The sequence below is a fragment of the Apium graveolens genome, chromosome 6 (genome assembly GCF_009905375.1).
Source record: "Apium graveolens cultivar Ventura chromosome 6, ASM990537v1, whole genome shotgun sequence".
NCBI lineage: Eukaryota > Viridiplantae > Streptophyta > Magnoliopsida > Apiales > Apiaceae > Apium > Apium graveolens.
Window position 1 is genome coordinate 271,465,457 of NC_133652.1, and position 21,138 is coordinate 271,486,594.

Genomic DNA, 21,138 nt, shown 5'->3' on the forward strand with positions numbered 1-21,138 from the left:
ATGAGGGTCGAACAATATTTAAAGATCACGGAAGCGGATATAAAAAACCTATTTTGATTAGAAGATTGAAAAATTTTATTTGGGTTAAAATATTTAAGAATTCCATTCAATCTAGAAGATTGAACCAGAGGCAAATCCAGGGACGATTAGGAGGAGAACACCCCAAGAAAACCGGGAGCTAATCATCGTCTTTAAGAAGATCCCTCAAGGAAATCCCCTCAAACTGCCTTGACAAGGATATCCGAGGCCCAGATTGTTGGATTTTAATCGCAGCGGAGGCATGGTAAAACACTTTTACACATATAAAATCCAAATAAAAGCATATAAATCGTGGTAAAAACATATGAATCGATTACTAACCTTTAATATGCGATCCAAAAGCAACGATCAGAGATCCTTAGCAGCTGCTCCTCAAACGTGAAGCACTCCACCGGTATTCACCAAGAAAACGACGTTAAGGAGGAGGAGGAGAGAATTAAGTTTTATAAAATTTTGGGGTTGGAATAAAAATAGGGTTTATAATAGTATATTTATAGGCAAAATTTTCAGCTGAAATTTTCCCATAAAATATTATTATTATTAACCCATTTATTATTCTCATTAATAATTAAAACACCTTTTAATTATTAATCCTTTTTCTAAACACTTTAGAAATAATTCTCTCGATTTAATTTCCAAAATTAAATTCTTAATTAATAATATTAAGAACTTTTCTTAATTAATTTATAATCAATTAAATCTCATTTAATCAATTATTAAATTTGCCAATTAATTATTTATTTCATAAATAAATAATTATCAGCCATTATTAATTAATTCCTCCACCATTAAATCATTCTCTTTTTATGGTGTGACCCTGTAGGTTCAATATTAAGCCGGCAGTAGAAATAAATAATAATAAAACTATTTTATCATTATTTATATAAATTCTCCAATTCATTAAATATGATTAATTAATTAATCATATTTATTCTACATCGTGAGGGATACTTCTCAGCATATCGCGACTATCCGGATAATACGAATTCACTGCTTAGAATACCAAGAACCTATTCAGTGAATAGTTATCGTACAATAAACTCCTTCTACCCTACAATGTCCTGATTAAATACAAGGCATGGATCTTGTGTCAAGCCTATCTAATTTAATCACTTGCTTACCATTTACTATGCTTAGTTCTATGCAAATTAGAAACTCCTTTCTAATTTCATTCACTCTGGCCAGAGATTCCCGAACTAGCATAAGTGGATCAACCTTGAACATTCTCTTCCTTCACTGGAAGGGGTAGATCCTTTATTGATCATACACTATCTTCGTGTACAAATTCCTATACCCAGTAGAGCCCTAATAATTGTCCCTGGGGACTAAGAACTAAACCAAAGCATAGTTCAGCGTACACAAGATGACTATGATGACCTCAAGTCTAAGGATACTTGTACAACTATCACTCTGTGAACAACTGCTGACACGTGAGTGAACTTCATCAGTTGTTCAGCTGTGCGAGTCATGTTCAGTGAACTTATTCTATAATAAGCACCTACATACTAGCTATAGTGTCACCACACAAATATCTATGAGAACAGACATCCTTCAAAATGAAGCAAGCATAGTATGTACCGATCTTTGCAGATTATTAATTACCAGTTAGTAATCCTATGACCAAGAACTATTTAAGTTTAGAGTTATCATCTTTTAGGTCTCACTATTATGATCTCATCATAATCCGTAAAAGCTTTACTCTAAACTATGGTATATCTGATTTAAACACTTAAATAGATAGAGCCCGTAATAAAAACAAAAAAAGTCTTTTATTAATATCAATGAAATCAAAACAGATTACATAAAAGTTATTCCTAAATCCTAATACATGATTGGACTTAGGACATATTCCTTTCAATCTCCCACTTGTACTAAAGCCAATCACTCTGGTATCTAATACCCATCTAGTCTTTATGACGATCAAAGTGACTTTCAGAAAGTAGCTTTGTGAGTGGGTCTGCTATGTTGTTATGTGTGTCAATTCTATTTCAATACAATACAAGAAATGTTACCGCGCTCCCACTAACCCTTTTGTAGACACATGGTTCATCTACGTTTTTGATAAAACCAAACTCTTTGATTGTCTCATCAAAACGGATGTTCTATCTACGAGAAGCTTGCTTTAAACCACATATGGTTCGCAGCAGCTTACACACTAGGTTTTCATTTCCCTTGGAAAGAAAACCATCTGGCCATTTGCCAGATCTCATAGTCGTAGTAAGCAGCAATCGCAAGCAAAATCCGAACTGATTTTAACGGGGCTACAGGTAAAAGGTTTCATCAAAGTCAATCCATTGCCTTTGTTTGAATCCTTTTGCCACAAGCCTGGCCTTATAGGTCTCCACCTGGCCATCTGCTCTGATCATTCTTTTGTATACCGTATACATAGATTCCTTTTCGGATTTCATGGCACTATGCCATTTCTCTGAGTCAACACTACTCATAGCCTCATTATAGGTCACAGAGTCGTCATTATCAATGATCGACAACTCATTGTCATTCTCAATGACAAGGCCATATTACCTCTCAGGTTGGCGAGACACTCTCCCTGACCTATGAATGGGTTGTTCCACAAAAGGCTGTTCAGTCAGAACAGGTGTTTCCACTTGATCCGTAGTAGTTTGTGCTTCTTGAACTTCATCAAGTTCAATTTTGCTCCCACTGTTTCCTTCAAGGATAAACTCCTTTTCCAAGAAGGTAGCATGTCTGGAGACAAACACTCGATGATCGGTGTAAAAGTAATACCCTAAAGTCTCTTTAGGATATCCCACAAAACTACATTTTACGGATCGATTTTCCAGCTTATCTGGGTCAACTTATTTGACATAAGCTGGACATCCCCAAATCTTAACGTGTTTAAGACTCGGTTTCCTTTCTTTCCATATCTCATACGGAGTTTGAGGAACAGATTTGGAAGGCACCTTATTTAGTAAATATGCTGAGGTTTCCAATGCGTAACCCCATAGGAATACTGGAAGATTTGCATAGCTCATCATGGACCGAACTATGTCTAACAAAGTTCAATTTCTCCTTTCAGATACCAATCTGGAGGCGTCCACTGGGAGACTATACCATTTACTTTGAGATAATCCAGAAACTCTTCATTCAAGTATTCACCACCTCGATCTAATCGAAGAATTATAATACTATGTTTGGTTTGTTTCTTCACTTCATACTTATACTCTTTGGACTTTTCAAAGGCTTTAGACTTGTGTTTCATCAAACACATATCTGAATCTAGATCTATTATCCATGAAAGTAATGAAGTATGAAAATCCACCCATGGCTTGCGTAGACATTGGTCCACATACATCTGTGTGTACCAATCCTAGCAAATTTGCAGTCCTCTCTCCATGTCTACTAAATGGAGACTGCAGTGCCACTATAAAGTGAGATTTTCATCATCCCTTTTCTTTTATTAGTTTGTTCAATCTGAAGTAAATTATGTCACATTTATACAGACCATTATTTAAAGTACCACGTCCATAAAGAATATTATCTCTAAGAATAGAACATTCATTATTCTCAATAATAAATGAAAATCCAGCCAAGTCTAATATGGGAATAATATTCCTCACAATCGAGGGAACAAAATAACAATTATTTAAAAAACGATAGTCTTGCCCGTAGGCATATGTAAATGAAATAATTCTACATCTTCAGCAGCAACTCTTGCTCCATTTCCCATCAGTAGAATCACCTCCTCTTCCTCAAGAGTCCTACTTCTCCTTAGTCCCTACAACAAATTGCAGATATGAGAACCACAGGCGGTATCTAATACCCAAGTAGAAATTTGATTTAATGACATATTCACTTCTATCATGAACATACCTGAATCAGAAGCGATAGTCTCACTACCTTTCTTCTTCTTCAATTCTGCAAGGTAAACCTTGCAGTTCCTCTTCCAGTGCCCCACCTTGTTACAGTGAAAGCAAACAACTTTGCTCTTGGGGTCTTCAGCTTTTGGTGGAACCGGCTTTTCTTCACCTACTTTCTTCTTCTTGGAAGGGTTCCTCTTCCTTTTCTTAGGATTGGAACCTTCACCAATTAGAAGAACAGAACTCTTCTTAGGGGGAAATTTTGATTCCGCAGTCTTCAACATGTTGTGGAGTTCAGGCAGGCTGACATCCAACTTATTCATGTGAAAGTTCACAACAAACTGCGAGAACAAACTCGGAAGTGATTGCAAGACCAAGTCTTGGCTCAGCTCCCCATCCATGGCAAAACCAAGTTGTCCAAGACGTTCAATCAAATTGATCATCTTAAGTACATGGTCATTCACAGATGATCCCTCAGACATCCTACAACTGAACAGCTCCTTCGATATCTCATATCGAGCTGTCCTCCCCGCCACATCATATAACTCTTGTAGATGCATGAGGATAGTGTGAGCATCCATATGCTCATGTTGCTTCTGTAGCTCAATGTTCATGGAAGCTAGCATGATGTATTGAGCAACATTTGCATCATTTATCCACTTACGATACACAACATGTTCATCGTTATGCGCATCGCTAGCAGGTTCAGTAGGCTTAGGTGAGTCAATCACATATTCCAGCTTCTCAATCCTGAGAACAATTCTCAAGTTTCGAAGCCAGTCAGCATAATTAGGACCAGTCAACTTGTGAGCATCTAGTATGCTCCTGAGTGATAGTGCAGAAGACATAATGTATATTGTAAATCTGTAAATGATAAACACATAACAACAGTTAGCAAATATTCAATTTCATTTCAAAACACTATATGAATCAGGTCTTTATTCATAAGTGGCTCCCACTAGTTTATCTAATTTATTCAACCCCCTACGTGAAAAATTAAGCATTCATAATGCTAGTTGGAATAGGGATCCTACATTCCATTACACAACCCCGGCTGTAGAACGAACCGCCATGTAATGTTCAATAGGCAGACAACTCTTGTCAATTACATCTTATGTTATTCCCTAATCAAACTTTAGCCTCTTAAATAATTGAGTCACGGGTGTGGCACGACAAACTCAATATTCTAAGTCAAGTCTAACCCAACATTCCGTACAACTGAATCAGTCCCCAAAGGCCCACGGCTGTGGCACGTAACGACCTTTAGATTCTTATTCAATGTACACATCTCTATGTAATAGACAAGTATTTCTTGTTTCGAAATCAAATCCCTCGGCTGTGGCACGAAACGACAATGATTTAAAAATAAGAACTACTTTCTATCATATTGGAAGGCTATGACCGACACAAGCCCGTTGTGTCATTGGCCAATTACTACTTGATATTATTTAATTTTAGAGGAATTATATTACGTTACAATCATAATCATATTATAAAGAGATTCTTCCTTTTAAAATAAATATTTCAAATCAATAATCAATAATCAGATGATTCCCAGATCGGGTGGAGCATTGTCAAGAGGCGTCACTTAATAACCCTTTCTTACAGATAGAAATCTGTTGTTGACAGAATCATCCTTTCTCTCATATTGAAAATTCATATTCAATTACGTGTTTCATAAATATAAGAATCTCATGATTGTATTCATAATATTATTATTAAGGTTATGAAACAATTTCACTATACTAGATTGTCTAACAAGCGCCTTAAGTTCATTTAAGTTCACCTAAATCTATCATCGCATGATAAACTAAGCATATATCACATATATAAACATGAATAAACATCAAGGTACGCATGTTATATCATCTAGTATATTAGTCTAAGCAATATACATCTCTATGTATCACATAAAGCACTTAAAAGTAATTCAAACGATCAAAAACAGTTTTAAAACACTTCTGTTAGCTATAAACAGTTCGAAATAATTTCATAAAATATCATATAATATACCATTAGAAGCGTCTCGAAAAGACGAATCCAACGGCACCAAAATCGCCCAAATCTGAGCTAGTACGCGCCCTCACGCGCCGAAACAAGGTCCCCCACGCGCGGCCACGCGCACACGCGCTGCCAGGCGCGTGTTAGAACTCCGCCCACACGCGCCCACCCGCCCACGCGCTTCACGCGCCCAGAACCCTACGCTGACGTCAGCATGACGTCATCTGATGACGTCAGCATGGCGTCACCAGCGTGTGTCTACCACGCGCCGCGCGTGGCACGCCAGCGCGTGAGCCCCACACGCGCGTGTTCGACGCGCGGTCCTCCCCCTTTCTGCGATTCGCCGCCGCCTGACATCATCTCGATTGCCGTGCCTGATATTTGTCAAGCATATCTGACTCTAATTCTCAAGTGGACTCTTCTACTCGAGGATTCCGCCACAGTACTTTAACTATGGAAATAGACTTATTTCTAAGAATTCGCTCTTTACGATCTAGGATCTGGATCGGCCGTTCCTCGTAGGATAAATCTGGATGAAGATCGATTGGTTCATATTCAATAACTTAATTTGAATCAGGGATATAACTCTTCAACATGGACACATGGAATACATTGTGGATATGTTGTAATTGCGGTGGCAATGCCAATTCATAGGCAACCTTACCAACTTTTCTCAATATTTCAAAAGGTCCGATATATCTAGGACTTAACTTGCCTTTCTGTCCAAATCTAACCAACCCTTTCCAGGGCGACACCTTTAGCAACACCAACGATCCTATTTCCATCTCCACGTCTTTTCGATGAAGATCCGCGTTCTTTTTCTGTCTATCTTGAGCTGCTTCTAACCTTTTTCGAATCAATATAATTGCGTCCTTGGTCTGTTGAACCAACTCAGTGCCTAATAATTTCTTTTCTCCTACTTCATCCCAATAAAGAGGGGACCTACACTTACGTCCATACAAGGCTTCGTAGGGCGGCATTCCTATACTGGCATGATAACTGTTATTATAAGAAAACTCAATCAGCGGCAAGTGCTCGTTCCAATTTCCTTTAAAATATAAAGCACAAACCCTTAACATGTCTTATATCGTCTGAATGGTTCTTTCACTTTGGCCATCTGTCTGGGGATGGTAGGCGGTACTCATTTTCAATTTAGTCCCTAAACATTCCTGGAATTTCATCCAAAATCTGGAATTAAATCTTGGATCTCGATCCGATACGATTGAAACAGGAAGTCCATGCTTGGTAACAATTTCATCCAAATATAATTTAACTAGCATGTCCAAAGAATACTTTTCATTGATCGGGAGAAAATGTGCAGACTTGATCAATCTATCAATAATTACCCAAATTGCATCATGGTTCGATTTCGTCTTTGGTAGTCCTACTACAAAATCCATCGCGATTTCTTCCCATTTCCACTGTGGAATATCCAACGGTTGTAACAATCCACTTGGTCTTTGATGTTCCGCCTTCACTGTCTGGCATACATGGCATTTGTTAACCCAACTTGCAATTTCCTTTTTCATTCCTGGCCACCAAAAGTGCATCTTCAAATCTTGATACATTTTAGTGCTTCCCGGGTGAATGGAAAACTTGGAATTATGAGCTTCCCGTAATATCTCATTCCTTAGCTCAGTTACATTGGGAATCCATATCCTCGAGGAAAACCTAAACATACCCTTTATTTGGGTTAGAATATTTAAGAATTCCATTCAATCTAGAAGATTGAACCAGAGGCAAATCCAGGGACGATTAGGAGGAGAACACCCCAAGAAAACCGGGAGCTAATCATCGTCTTTAAGAAGATCCCTCAAGGAAATCCCCTCAAACTGCCTTGACAAGGATATCCGAGGCCCAGATCACTTCCAACAATTTTCAAGAGATTCGTTGATAGGACATGTTCGTATATCTTGGACGTATCTGTAACACCCCTAAATCCGGGGTCGGGGATCCGGGTTGTCACGAGTTCCATTTCCCTTAACAACACCCAATCTTAATAAATAATCAACTACTCTGTACTGTGACCCCACAATAAACACACACACCACAAGTTATAGTCTCAGAGATGAATATCCAAAAATAATCACAAGTCGTTTTATTCCACAATTATATGCCAATACACCTTAAACAGGTTTCTGAATAAATTTACATTTCTTTGCCATTATTACAATTCATAAATATACATAATCTGATACATCAAAAGTTGAAAGCCTAGCCTATTGGTAGTTCCTACCTCAGCTATGGCGGCATCAGTGCTTCTAGAAAACTGCGGAACGTCTCCTAACCTCTTGCGAATCGGGAGCTTGGTCCGGTTCATCTTGTCTATCTGATGTTGTGTGATGAAAGAAGAAAGCAAGGGTGAGCAGCAAGCCCACCAAAATAATATGTATACTGATTAACAATATATGAGCCTTCTCATAGTACTCATGAAAGTCTTGGTCAAAAGAAATGAACCAAGTTGATATCTTAATGCGATGAAGTCGCAAAATATTCAGTATATATATATACATATATACTTTTCAAAATATTGGAAGTCCTCTTCCATGCACAATATACACAAAGTCCCAGTGTATAACTGTATATAAAAAAAAATATCGTTGCAAGGTGATCTCATATATCTAACCTTGTCTCAACGTTTTTCTGAAAATCTTTGTCATTCATAAGACAATTATTAATTAGATATAAGTTTAAAAGATGAAGTTACAAGATACCCCAATATACTTATATCTTTCCCAAATACTACTTGAACTACCACCGTTCAAGTTATAATTAGCTTCAAAAGTTCATCACATAGATGAGACTATAAGGCAAGATTTGAATAGATTAAATCTTTAAAATATTATCAAAATAAAATGAAGTTACGAGATACTTCATTTGATGTAAACATCATTTTGAAAACTTGACCCTGCCAACACTCAACAATCGCCCAACCGTAGCCTTTCTATCGAAGTGCTCTGGGTAGTGTTGCAGAAATTATCCAATTGGATGATGAACTCATTACGGGAGTTTGCCGCGCCAGGAAGACCACTTACGATGATCAGTCGTAGTAGTACAACCCCACCATTTTCTACATGTAGAGGAGAACCTGTCGGATTTACTTGTCAACCGAACACTGAACTCCTAAGGAATGGACCGCCTTAGCGGAACTTCCAGGCCATTTGGGCCAATATAATAAGGCTGGGCCGGCACTACTCGGCCACTTACGCCACTCCTAGTTCAGATGAAATCCATGACTCTGAAACGTAAAGCTTGTCCCCACTTTCCTCAAGTAGAAACTTGTTGATACGGCTCCACCAAGAAGTCGTATCTATTTGGAAAGGAGAACTCACCGATATTTCCCAGGCGATGCCTGTTAATGGATTAACTTGTTCCAAGAATTTTACTTCCCGAGTGTTGGGTAAGTAATCAATTCATTTATCAAAACAGCAACCTTGTTGCGAATATAAAACACACCACAGAGCCGGATCCCTCAGGTTTTGAGCGAGTATTTAAATCCCCTTCGAAAGGAGGATCTTAAAAAAAATGAGTTTTGGGATCCGCTCTAACTTTTAAAAAAATCATTTTGAAGACTCGCAAAACATTTTTAAGAATGTTTGGAGTGAAGCTGATTTAATGAAGTAAATCAGTCCCCAGAATATTTAGAAAATGTCTGAATATTATTATTTAAATAATATTCCCATAAAGAATAATCTTTATAAAATAATTGAAGTAGAAGTATTAAAACTTATACTTGAAATGAATAGCAAATAATCAAAGATATACTTATACGAAAGTAATATCTTTATTTGAATAATCAAAAGTAAGTTTGATTATCGACACCTTATTCTTTAATACAATAAAGAATATTATTAAGTAATAAGCGGAGTCATAATACCTCGAATGAATACTATAAATAATATTCATAAAATAAAGGAGTCATACATCCTCAAATGAATATCCAAGTAATATTCAATAATAATATAAACTGAGTCATAAGCCCTCGAATGAATATTCAAATTAATATTCAATTAAGTAAAATAAAGGTATCGAATAAACCTTATTCGATCCATAGTTTTAAAAACTATATCCACATATATATAAATATATATATATATATAATATACTCGGGAACATCGACTCCCGGTTTAGAAATATGTTCACCTTTTATCCCCTATACTAAGGGTATACGCAACTACTTGCTTATTTCTAGCATAGGTATTATGCAACTATAAGCATTGAAATCAACAGATAGATAACCAGATTATGAAACAGACATGCATATATACCATATCAGCATGCTCCAATATATCGCAAAATTTTCTAATAACAATCATGCACTATCACAAGATAATGCATATACATATATTTACATCACAACAACAGTATATCGGGTAGAAAACTTGCCTGATAACCTATAAACAACAAGTAAGTTGGAATTAAACCAAAGTCACTTGTAAATCTATACCTTAACTAACTTAGACTCTAACGCTTGTTTTGCGCTCACTGATTCGCTTAAGTCACTTGGGTACCCTCGGCTCCACCATTTTTAATAATTTAACCTTTATGAGTTTTAAAGCGATTCCTTTGCGAGTGTCTTACCAACTGCCTAACACACTTACCATAAATGTTTCATACATTAATTAACCCTTTTTGGTCTTTAACCTATGTTTCAAAGTAAGGCGAGGGGAAAAGTTTTGTTCGCGAAACGCCGTTACTTGAAACGGTCGTTTCTCCTAAACCGTGCATCGGAATCGAACGAACTACATATCAAAACGAAGCTCGTAACATGAGCTATCTAAACATGGCAGTGGTCATAATCTAGCAGGGGGTTCTCGGGTCCTAATGCTATGCACAAAAACAGTCCAAAGAAAATCGGACGTTACGACGGCTATGTTTACGCGATTTCCAATATTTTAAACCATTCAAAACCCATTCCAAATCAACCTCGAATCCAACATACAACCAACATCCATCCTCATCACATCATAACAACCCCAACCAATTCAATTTAATCATTCATACTTATGCCTAAGCTTAACTTTAATCATATTTAAGTTCTTTTCATCAAAACCTCAACATTTACCATTCCATTTCACTACCATTTCAAATCCCAAACTCTAATCACAACAACAAGCTACAATATCATCCTACTAATCAAAATCATCTTATAATATATAGGAATCTAGGGTTTGGAGATGGTATACCTTCCTTTGAGTGGTGGGAGGAGCTAGGAAGCCTTAAGAAGCTTTGAGAAGTCTTAAGAATGCTTGGATCTTCAAGAAAAACAAGAAAAACTTCAAGTTAAAAACTTGAAAACACTATTCATAGTCTTCTTCTTTGATTAAATGGAGAAGATGGAGAAGGAATTGATGGCTTAAACTCATGATATAGCCCTAACTAAGCATGAAGATGATTAGGGAATTAACTCACCAATTTAGGAGGCTTGGATCTTGAGTTTTTGAATTCTTGCCCATTTGCAATAGTAAAAAGCCGAGAGCATGATGAACCATGCCTTGGTTGCTTTTTGATTTTGATGAAAAATGTTTTTTCTTGGCTTGGTTGGCTTGTTTTTGTGTTTGATTTAGTTAATTACCTTGTTGCCCTTGAATTTGTGTGGTTACAAAGCCACCACACCTCCTTCCTTTTTTTGTCATGCCTATGTCACCTTGCACATGTCATAATGCTCCCACTTGTCCACACCTTGTGGTTTGATGATGTCACAATCCCTGGCTTCTTGTACAAGCTTGTCTCTTGGTCACTTATTTGTTTTACGGTTCGCTTATCTTTCGTTCTCGTTTATCGTTTGAGGGATCATACCCGGGATCTTATTACTTAGGTTCCCTTAACCTCTCTCAATATATTGTATTCCTTCTATGATCCTCTCTTATAATCCTTTAATTTAAATCCTTTTTATCCTGTTACCTTATACTCAATTCTCTCCGTATCTTGTGGATTTCCGGGAAAAATCAAAGTGTTCGGAATTGGATTCTGACGATCTTTACATACACTTATATACCACATAGAGTACTAATAATATCCAATAAGATCAATAACAGAACCCCTACATAGCGTGGCATGAAAAGTTTTCTCGTTCAGCAAAAACACTATTCATAAGGGTTTCAAAATTTCTCAAAAATTGGGGTTATTACAATCTCCCCTCCTTAAAAGGATTCCGTCCCGGAATCAGATAGAAAACAAATGGGGATACTTTCTTAGCATTACACTTTCTAACTCTCGAGTCAATTTTCCCACATTGTGGTTCTACCACCAAACTCTGCCTAGTTTGATAATCCTTCTCCTTAGCACTTGTTCCTTTTCACTCTATAACCCTTCCTGGTTGCTCCATACAGGTTACGTCGGGTTGCATATCTATGCGCTCATATGCCTCTATTTATCTGGCATCTGAATTACACTTCCTTAACATTGATACGTGAAACACGTTACGACCTGCTACATGTTCGGGGTTAGGGCTAGCTCATATGCTAACTTCCCAAATGTCTTAATATATCCAAGGGTCCAACAAATTGTAGACTTAGCTTTCCTTTCTTTCCGAACCTCATCAATCCTTTCCAAGGGATACCTATAACATTACTAGGTCCCCTATTTCATACTCTTTATCCTTTTATGTCAAATCAACATACTTATCATGTCCATCTTGGGCTACTACCAGCCATCCTCTGATTAGATCTATCATATCCCTGGTCCTTTGGACAACTGCGGGTCCGAGCATCTTGCGCTCTACAACTTAATCCTAACATAAGGGAGATCGACATTGTCTTCCCTCAAGGATCTCATAAGGCGATACCTCGATACTAACATACGATCGATTATCGTGAGATAACTTAATCTGCGTTAAGTGATCATTCCAAATTCTTTCAAGTCTATTGCACCGGCTCTCATCATAGCTTCTAGCATTATATCTTTTACTTCTCACTACCCATCCTTTTCCAGTTCGTAGTCGTTACTATCTTCCGTACATAATATTATACTGGTTACACTTTTGCTCGTTAGTGTTCTATAACCTTTTAATAACCACGTCAACCTTAGTATCATGAACGTGTTTCCATTCTGAATACCACCATAACTTTACTACTCCTTTTTCAGCTGCTTCTCTCTTTGGAAGCTTAATCCTTCATATAGAAGTAAAGGAATTTGTTGAGAGATCACTATGATCATGAACACTTGTTATATCGCTTAGTTAGTACAGAAGGTGGCCAGCCTTTAGTACTTGACAAGCAATTAAATAATAGCTGGTATCCTACTAGGCTTCTATCACACAGATAGATAGTCATTCGGCAATACCTCCCCTTTCTGGAAGGGTTTTTCTTCTCAGCTTACATGAAATGAAAAGAAGAGAAAAGAACGAATTGAAGAGAATTGTATATATGAAAAAAAAATATACTGCCACAAAATATCTGGCTTGGAACCTACCTCTGAACTATAGAGGTTTGTCATAGAAGAACAAAACATATATGTATTTATATCAATATCAAGTATTATAGCATCGCATTTCACGTGCCTAAATATTTTCGCTATCCCGTCCATCATTCTATGGACCCATGCTCTTCCTCGAGCTTATACATAATCACCTTTGAAACTCCCTCGACATCGAAAATCGAATCTGGGATCTCATTCTATATATCACCGTTACTAGGATTCTATGCTCGCACCGCAACCTTCCTCGTATAATAATACGACTCTCTATTGATAAGAAAGAATAATTATTCACCAGGTAGATACTCTACTTAATTAGTCTATCAATGATAACTTATACACTACCACGACCCGATTAGTGGTACTCAATCTCAACACCCATTCCAATACAACTCTCATGGTTGTAATCAGCTCACTACTCGCAGAATCATTGCTGCCTTACTATGGTCCACCACTGACCCACTGTAGTCATTCATTTTTCCTGAAGTCTTAATAGCAAACCATACAGAGTCCATACATCTCGTATCAAATCCTTCTAAGGAGGTAACATAATCACCATTCCTGATTCATGAAGAACACTCCTGATCCTGACATACATACATGACATGAAGCAGATAAAAGTGCAGAAGAGTTTCAATCAAAGCAACGATAGCAGGTTAATACCATTCTTAATTATACGCCCTAAATAGAAGAATTAACTCAAGGGTTCATCTAGTCCTTTTTGAAACATGGTCCTGGCTTATCTCAAGATAGGACCTTCTAAGATAGATAGCCCGTTCATGGCGATTACACGAATTAAACTTTTACCAACTACTATTACGGTTGGATATTGCACAGTCATCAGAAGGAATGTCAATCTTCCAAACCATAATTCAACCTTCAAATTTTTAACCATCATCACTGTATTCTTTTGGCACACGCGCCTATAATTATCCTCTTACCTTTAAAGTGTCGGCCACCTCTTTGGCCTTTCCTGATAGTAAAATTTCCTTACAGTCAATGTCATTTTAACCACCTCCAAATAAATTTTCTACCTTATTTCCGATCACTGCTTGAGTGAAGATGTTTTCCTTAAAATCAGATGGGAAAGAAAAGAGAAAAAAAAATATCACCATTTTTCCATAAGTTATTGCCTCATTCTTTAGAGGCTAATCACTGTCAAGACTGACTCTCAATCATACTTAGAACATTTTTTTTTTATCTTAAGTCCTAATTGCCCTGAACAATTTCGACCATTACTGGTTCGATCCATACTTTCTCGTGGTTTAACACGTGCCCCACTTGGCAACATTATAATTACGTCATATTTCCTTTATCAACATTTCTATTCTTGAAAATTTTGAATATTACCTTTCTCCTTGTAAAACCTCTAAGGTTATCCTTCAATCGTTCCTCCTGTATTCCCTAGATACAGGGCATATTAAAATACCATTTACTATTACTAGAACCATTATCTATATACTTCTGAAAAATTTCTCCACTGATTCTTAAAGGTTGTTGCTACATTAACCATTTCCAAATCATACTGTCAAAACTCATATTGTCCCTATTAAGGGTGAAATTCCAACCTTTATGCATTCCCCTATGATTCATTTTAAGTTACCGATGTTCTATCCTTAATTCCACCTTTAAAAGGTACCTGCATCCTTCCATGGATAAATCAAGTCATATATCCCTGATAAGGGTGTCTTATTCAATCATTCCCACCTCGATAGTCTATACCTAACTTCATAATAGCATCCTTATTCAAATTGAGGTCAATCCATATGGCCTCCAAAAGATAACAATGGTCATCCACTTTTCTTTCTTGATTTGGTAATGATAACATGGATGTTCTGGAAGATATTGGTCATGTTCAACGTGAACTTCTTTTTAATAATTCCTTATTTACTTTTGTTGTTTATCTCAACAGTCATCTCAATGTTGGGATATCTTTCATATCTGGCGTCTCCCTTTCTGGGTATCATGCCACTGGTCTTACACTTTACCTTCTTGAAGGTCACTTCCTTCACCCAATTTTCTTAATTTCTTACTTTCTTGTCTCCTCAGTCTATCCGCGTCTCATTATTTATTCTTCGAATTATCTCAAGGTTTCCTCGAATCTTCTCAACTTACAGGGGATAAAATATATGTATCTCTTATACCTTCAACCATCAATTTAACTCATGGTGAATCACTCTCATCCGGACGATTACCTACTTTTCTATTTCTATTTCTACGAGTCTTTAGGGTTTCCTCATACCCAACTCCCTTATCATTCCTCAAACTCTCTTGCCTTTATATTCCTTTCTCTTATCGTTATTTCATGAACCAACACAACATAAGCATTGATTTCAAACATCCCGTCATTCTGGATTCGTGTCTTCAGAATGAATCTTGATAACTTTTACAACTTAGATTCATAATTCATCATACTCTTCTGCCTTTGTTCTGGCTCTTAAGCTTTTACACTATCTCCATAACCTTGGGAAGTACTTTCCTGAAAACAATTGACTGAACTTAAATCAGTTTATTATAATCTCTTGCTCCGTGCCTTCCTTGGCCTTTCACCAGCGGGTGGTCTCTCTCTTAGGAGGGTAAGTGACAAAACAGTCTTTTGTGGTTCGTCAATCATTTAGAATCTCAAATGATTCATCTATTTCCTTTAGCCAGGCTCTTGCCTCGACTGGGTCAGCTTGTTCCTTGGAACTCTGAGAGCTTAGCGACTTAAAGGTCATGAAAGAATTTCCCACCGCACTGTCTCCTCAGGGTGGTGGTTGGGGATAATAGTCTAAGTTCTCTTTAGACAGGTCCATGAATTGCCGTATAGGGGTACCATCTCGGGTCTCCTGTCCTTACTCGACTTTTGTTTCCTCAGTCTAAATATTTCTTCCTACTCCCCATAATTGGGGTCATCTTACATAATTTAAATCCTCATTTTCCACTTTATCATGTTATGGGTTCCTTTTTTCTTGGTGGCAACCTCCCTGACTATCACGTTCAGGGTTTGCTCTAACTCTTATTCCTCAAACTAGCTTTCATCTAAGATTTCATCTTTAAGCTCTTAAACCTTTGGAACCCAAATTCTATAGGAATACCTCATTATTCCCTTATCATCACTCTCGGTATTAATCTCATACCTATTTGTTGGCTCTCTGCCTTCATTCATCACTTTTACTGGCACAATATGTTCTTTTCCAATACTTCGGGCTGTATTGCTATCTCAAACAGCTTTTCGGTACCGGCTTCGGTTACCTTCACTACTATTTCCATTTTCTCAAAATCTCTTATAAACTCTCCAAAAGACATTATCATCTTGAGTCTCTCCTTTTTACTAAGGGCATCAGCCACCATATTGGCTTTCCCCGAATGATAAAGAATCTCCCAATCATAATTCTTGATTAGCTCTAACCGCCTCCTCTGGCGTATGTTGAGCTCTTTCTACGTAAGAATGTACTAGAGCTCCTATGGTTTGTGAATCTCACACTTCTCTCCATACAAGTAGTGCCTCAAATCTTTAGGGCAAAACTATTGCCACGAGCCCAAGCTCATGGGTGGGGATATCGAATTTTAAATTCCCTTAATTGTCTTGACGCAGACGCGATTATCTTGCTGTGCTATATAAGAAGCACCCTAATTCCTTATGCGAAGCGTCACTTACAAATCACAAAATCTCATTTTCCATCCGGCAACGCCAACATAGGGAACGTCACCAACCTTTGCTTCGATTCTTAAAAGTTGTTCTCGCATTTCTCTGTCCATTCGAACTTCTCAGTCTTACGAGTAAGCCGCGTTAAAGGGGCTACTATCTTTACAACTTGAACGAACCTCCGGTAGTGACCGGCCAATCCTACCTCTGGTAGTCGACCAAACCATGGTCATCAATTCATCAGTGGTCCTTTATCCAATCCTGTCAGGATCCTCCATGGGATCCTCCTCAACAACTATCCCTTCTAGGACAACATCCTCAACCGCTACATCCTCAATATCAACATCATCCGGTCCTGCATTAGGACACTCTATCGGATCCACAATCCGATCTCCAATTATTAATAAAATATCATCGCGATGTTGCTCCTCAACCTCAGGGTTCGGAGTCCCGCTACCATATACGATAACGAACTACGCTCCTATCATGATATTTATAAGGGTTCCCATAAGGGTTTTAACTGTCAGTGCTACGTTAGGTAGCCCGACTATGAACTTGGCAAGAGTTCTTATTATCTTAGATAACTTATTATCTTAACGTCCCATCATCTCTGAGGTTTATAACACTTAGCTCTGATACCATTTCTGTAACACCCCCAAATCCGGGGTCGGGGATCCGGGTTGTCACGAGTTCCATTTCCCTTAACAACACCCAATCTTAATAAATAATCAACTACTCTGTACTGTGACCCCACAATAAACACACACACCACAAGTTATAGTCTCAGAGATGAATATCCAAAAATAATCACAAGTCGTTTTATTCCACAATTATATGCCAATACACCTTAAACAGGTTTCTGAATAAATTTACATTTCTTTGCCATTATTACAATTCATAAATATACATAATCTGATACATCAAAAGTTGAAAGCCTAGCCTATTGGTAGTTCCTACCTCAGCTATGGCGGCATCAGTGCTTCTAGAAAACTGCGGAACATCTCCTAACCTCTTGCGAATCGGGAGCTTGGTCCGGTTCATCTTGTCTATCTGATGTTGTGTGATGAAAGAAGAAAGCAAGGGTGAGCAGCAAGCCCACCAAAATAATATGTATACTGATTAACAATATATGAGCCTTCTCATAGTACTCATGAAAGTCTTGGTCAAAAGAAATGAACCAAGTTGATATCTTAATGCGATGAAGTCGCAAAATATTCAGTATATATATATACATATATACTTTTCAAAATATTGGAAGTCCTCTTCCATGCACAATATACACAAAGTCCCAGTGTATAACTGTATATAAAAAAAAATATCGTTGCAAGGTGATCTCATATATCTAACCTTGTCTCAACGTTTTTCTGAAAATCTTTGTCATTCATAAGACAATTATTAATTAGATATAAGTTTAAAAGATGAAGTTATAAGATACCCCAATATACTTATATCTTTCCCAAATACTACTTGAACTACCACCGTTCAAGTTATAATTAGCTTCAAAAGTTCATCACATAGATGAGACTATAAGGCAAGATTTGAATAGATTAAATCTTTAAAATATTATCAAAATAAAATGAAGTTACGAGATACTTCATTTGATGTAAACATCATTTTGAAAACTTGACCCTGCCAACACTCAACAATCGCCCAACCGTAGCCTTTCTATCGAAGTGCTCTGGGTAGTGTTGCAGAAATTATCCAATTGGATGATGAACTCATTACGGGAGTTTGCCGCGCCAGGAAGACCACTTACGATGATCAGTCGTAGTAGTACAACCCCACCATTTTCTACATGTAGAGGAGAACCTGTCGGATTTACTTGTCAACCGAACACTGAACTCCTAAGGAATGGACCGCCTTAGCGGAACTTCCAGGCCATTTGGGCCAATATAATAAGGCTGGGCCGGCGCTACTCGGCCACTTACGCCACTCCTAGTTCTGATGAAATCCATGACTCTGAAACGTAAAGCTTGTCCCCACTTTCCTCAAGTAGAAACTTGTTGATACGGCTCCACCAAGAAGTCGTATCTATTTGGAAAGGAGAACTCACCGATATTTCCCAGGCGATGCCTGTTAATGGATTAACTTGTTCCAAGAATTTTACTTCCCGAGTGTTGGGTAAGTAATCAATTCATTTATCAAAACAGCAACCTTGTTGCGAATATAAAACACACCACAGAGCCGGATCCCTCAGGTTTTGAGCGAGTATTTAAATCCCCTTCGAAAGGAGGATCTTAAAAAAAATGAGTTTTGGGATCCGCTCTAACTTTTAAAAAAAATCATTTTGAAGACTCGCAAAACATTTTTAAGAATGTTTGGAGTGAAGCTGATTTAATGAAGTAAATCAGTCCCCAGAATATTTAGAAAATGTCTGAATATTATTATTTAAATAATATTCCCATAAAGAATAATCTTTATAAAATAATTGAAGTAGAAGTATTAAAACTTATACTTGAAATGAATAGCAAATAATCAAAGATATACTTATACGAAAGTAATATCTTTATTTGAATAATCAAAAGTAAGTTTGATTATCGACACCTTATTCTTTAATACAATAAAGAATATTATTAAGTAATAAGCGGAGTCATAATACCTCGAATGAATACTATAAATAATATTCATAAAATAAAGGAGTCATACATCCTCAAATGAATATCCAAGTAATATTCAATAATAATATAAACTGAGTCATAAGCCCTCGAATAATATTCAAATTAATATTCAATTAAGTAAAATAAAGGTATCGAATAAACCTTATTCGATCCATAGTTTTAAAAACTATATCCATATATATATAAATATATATATATATATATATATATATAATATACTCGGAAACATCGACTCCCGGTTTAGAAATATGTTCACCTTTTATCCCCTATACTAAGGGTATACGCAACTACTTGCTTATTTCTAGCATAGGTATTATGCAACTATAAGCATTGAAATCAACAGATAGATAACCAGATTATGAAACAGACATGCATATATACCATATCAGCATGCTCCAATATATCGCAAAATTTTCTAATAACAATCATGCACTATCACAAGATAATGCATATACATATATTTACATCACAACAACAGTATATCGGGTAGAAAACCTGCCTGAGCGACTTGGGGTTACGAATGGCTCGGGACGAGTCTGGTAACCTATAAACAACAAGTAAGTTGGAATTAAACCAAAGTCACTTGTAAATCTATACCTTAACTAACTTAGACTCTAACGCTTGTTTTGCGCTCACTGATTCGCTTAAGTCACTCGGGTACCCTCGGCTCCACCATTTTTAATAATTTAACCTTTATGAGTTTTAAAGTGATTCCTTTGCGAGTGTCTTACCAACTGCCTAACACACTTACCATAAATGTTTCATACATTAATTAACCCTTTTTGGTCTTTAACCTATGTTTCAAAGTAAGGCGAGGGGAAAAGTTTTGTTCGCGAAACGCCGTTACTTGAAACGGTCGTTTCTCCTAAACCGTGCATCGGAATCGAACGAACTACATATCAAAACGAAGCTCGTAACATGAGCTATCTAAACATGGCAGTGGTCATAATCTAGCAGGGGGTTCTCGGGTCCTAATGCTATGCACAAAAACAGTCCAAAGAAAATCGGACGTTACGACGGCTATGTTTACGCGATTTCCAATATTTTAAACCATTCAAAACCCATTCCAAATCAACCTCGAATCCAACATACAACCAACATCCATCCTCATCACATCATAACAACCCCAACCAATTCAATTTAATCATTCATACTTATGCCTAAGCTTAACTTTAATCATATTTAAGTTCTTTTCATCAAAACCTCAACATTTACCATTCCATTTCACTACCATTTCAAATCCCAAACTCTAATCACAACAACAAGCTACAATATCATCCTACTAATCAAAATCATCTTATAATATATAGGAATCTAGGGTTTGGAGATGGTATACCTTCCTTTGAGTGGTGGGAGGAGCTAGGAAGCCTTAAGAAGCTTTGAGAAGTCTTAAGAATGCTTGGATCTTCAAGAAAAACAAGAAAAACTTCAAGTTAAAAACTTGAAAACACTATTCATAGTCTTCTTCTTTGATTAAATGGAGAAGATGGAGAAGGAATTGATGGCTTAAACTCATGATATAGCCCTAACTAAGCATGAAGATGATTAGGGAATTAACTCACCAATTTAGGAGGCTTGGATCTTGAGTTTTTGAATTCTTGCCCATTTGCAATAGTAA